Source organism: Grammomys surdaster, unplaced genomic scaffold (assembly GCF_004785775.1).
Source record: "Grammomys surdaster isolate TR1022 unplaced genomic scaffold, NIH_TR_1.0 126313, whole genome shotgun sequence".
Classification (NCBI taxonomy): domain Eukaryota; kingdom Metazoa; phylum Chordata; class Mammalia; order Rodentia; family Muridae; genus Grammomys; species Grammomys surdaster.
In genome coordinates this window covers 5,035,837-5,039,315 of record NW_021621113.1, presented here as the reverse complement: position 1 = coordinate 5,039,315, position 3,479 = coordinate 5,035,837, and positions in this window count along the sequence as shown.

Here is a 3,479-nt window from a genome sequence, read left to right as displayed (position 1 = left end):
ACACACACACACACACACACACACACACACACACACACACACACACAGACAAAGACAGAGAGACAGAGAGACAGAGGCAGACAAGTGAGAAGAGACTCTAGGGTTTATTTCTTCTTGAATAAACATATGTCAGATTCCGTGGTCCCATTTTAAAGTAATTTGTGTTTGGGCCAGACACAGTGGCAGGTACTTGTTATTCCAGCACATAGAGGACTGAGAAGCAGGTCAAGCCAGCCTAGACTGCATAGTCAGATTATATCTCTTTTTTTTTTTCTTTTTCTTTTTTTTTTTTGGTTTTTCGAGACAAGGTTTCTCTGTATAGCCCTGGCTGTCCTGGAACTCACTCTGTAGACCAGGCTGGCCTCGAACTCAGAAATCCGCCTGCCTCTGCCTCCCAAGTGCTGGGATTAAAGGCGTGCGCCACCAACGCCCGGCGTCAGATTATATCTCAACACACACACAGGCACACGCACATGCACACGCACATGCATGCACACATACAGGCATAAATGCACACAGTAGCTGGTATAGTAGTTCAGCTACCACGTCTAAAACCTGATTTAATCCCTGGGACTCGCATGGCAGAGATAATTGACTCTCACAAGTTGTCTTCTGACATCCATTCATGTACTCTGGTTTGTCCTGTCCTCACAAGTAAATAAATAAATAAAAATAAAATATAAGTTTAAGAGGGTCTGGAGAGATGGCCCAGTGCTTTAGAGCAATTGTTGCTTTTGCAGAGGACCTGGGTTGAGTTTCCAGCACCCATGTGGTGGTTCATAACCATCCATAACTCCAGTTCTAGGGGATCTGACTACCTCTTCTGGCCTCCTCAGTCAGCAACCACACATGTGGTGTACAAGCATACATATTGGCAAAACATTCATACACGTAAAGTAATCTTAAAATCTTTAAATTAAAAAAATGTACATAGACTTTCTAAAAGATATACAGCTAGGTATAGTGGCACATGCCTTTAATCTCAGCAACTGGGAGGCACAGGCAGAGGCACAGGCAGAGGCACAGGCAGAGGCAGGCAGATCTCTGTGAGTTCAAGGCTAGCCTAGTTTACATAGTGAGTTCCAGAACAGCCAGAGATACATAGTGAAAAGTGAAACTTTGTCTTAAACACTATCTGTCTATCTATCTATCTATCTATCTATCTATCTATCTATCTATCTATAGTGGGCTGGAGAAATGGCTCAGTAGTTAAGAGCTTTAGTTTCTCTTACAGAGAAGTTGGGTTCAATTCCCAGAACCTACCCAGTGGCTCACGACTGCCTGTAACTCCTGTTTCAGGAGATCTGATTCCTCCACAGGAACCAGGCACACATGTGGCAAACAGGCAGACATGTAAGGCAAAGCATTCATCTAAATTTATATATATATATGCATGCAATGTGCTTGTTATAAAAATGAGAAACATGATAAAAATGAAAAATAAAGAGAGGGATATAAAAGTCATTCAGTAGTCCATTAACATTTGGGTATGTTTCACCCAGGTGTCTCCAGGGCACCCCAGAACCTCTGGAATGGGGCACTAACTGCATCTTCCCTCAGGATCATGAACCTTCATCATGTGTTCCAAAGTTTCAGGGATCAAAAAATCCAAGAGGTGCAACACCATGAAATCACATATAAATATAGACACACTCGCACGCGCACACAAAGTCCAGACTACGCACATACATCCCCATACTTTGGGTACATTTTGTTCTTGTGTAAACATTCACTCTTGGCTCCAGGATATGTTTCTGCTCCTTTACACCTGCCCACGTGTGTCGATGCTATAGACATGTATACGCACTCTGTACACCACTTCTCGCCAGGTGCCTGTTGGCACACTCAAACAATCTGACAGCTTCTCTTGAAATTTAGGAGCAGCTGCCAGACGGTGCCTAACTTCACAGACACTGCTGCCACCTACAGGCCATATCTTGCACTTGCACCCCTTTTTAGCTTTTCCAGTCTGTCCACACACTTCAGCCCCCTTCCCAGGCTAGTGGCCTCATCCCTGGAGCCATTGGCTTCTAATAAACATGTTAATTCAATGAACTAAAAACAATTTAGTTTTTCCCTGTTCTTTTGGTGGCAGGGTCTCATTCGTCCCAGGCTATCCTCCAATTAATTCGATGACTAGCCAAGATTAACCTTGAACTTCTGATCCTCTTGTATCCCAAGTACTGGGGTTATAGGCACGAGCCATCACCCTCAGCAAAACACTGTTTTAAAATTGTCTGCCTATCTCTCTCTCCCTCTCTCCCTCTCTCTCTCTCTCTCTCTCTCTCTATCTCTCTATCTCTCTATCTCTCTATCTCTCTATCTATTATCTATCTTCCTACCTAATTGATGTGTCTAATCTATGTGTCTATCTATTATCTATAAATATCATCAGTCATGTTTGTTGATCAAGCCTAGAGCTGTGCACACACCTGGCAGGTGTTCTCTCAGTGAACTATTATACCATCAGCCCTAAAAATACTTTAAAATGGGTGTTCTGTTGTTTCTGTTTGTTTTTAAGCAGAAACCCATGTTGTTCAAGCTTACTAGGAACCTGGACTCCAAAGGTCCTCCCCCCTCAGAGTCCTGCCTCCTGCCCAGTTACTAAATTAGGGTTGCTGGCAGGCTAGTTAGGTTGCACCTGAAGTGGGTATTCTTACAGTGGGAGGAAGGAGGGTAGAGGAGGGATGTGGAGGAGAGTGAGAGGCGGTGACAGGGATGTGGTTATGAACATATTACAGGACACACGCATGTGAAAATGTCATAATGACTTCCACCTATGTTTGAGCTTTCTACTGTAGCATCCTATGTAGCCCAGGCTGGCCTCAAATTTTATATAGCTGAGGGTAACCTTGACTTTCCGATCTTCTTGCATCCACATCCAGTGTGCTGGGTCACAAGCAACAACCATCATACCAGGCTGGTGCAGACCCATGGCTTATGCTCCAGAGGCATGTCTTCTGCCTATTGAGCTGTGTTCCCGCCCTGGAGTCTGCTGTTTTAATTTTATTTTTTATTTTATGTGTATGGTTGTGTCTTTTTTTTTTTTTGCCTGTGTGTATGTCTGCACACCATGTCTGGTGCCTTTGGAAGCCAGAGAGGACATCAGATCCCCTGAATTTGGAGTTACAGATGGTTATGAGCCCCAGTGGATGCTGGGAATTGAGCCCAAGTCCTCTGGAAGACAGCTGGTACTTTTAACAGCTGATCTGCCTCTCCAGCCCCCAAAGTTCATTGTGTTGTATTCTACTTTAAATGGAAATTTTAAAGGGAAAAAAGTGGAGTTTTATTTATTTATTCATTCATTCACTTTGCATCCCAATATCAGCCCCCTCTCCTCCCAGAACCCCTCGTGCAGATCCTCTCCCCATTCCACCCTCCCTACTCTTTTGAGAATGGGATGTCCCTCTCTGGGTATCTTCCACCCCGTCCCCCTGCATATCAAGTCACCGCCAGACCAGGTACATCCTCTCCCAGTG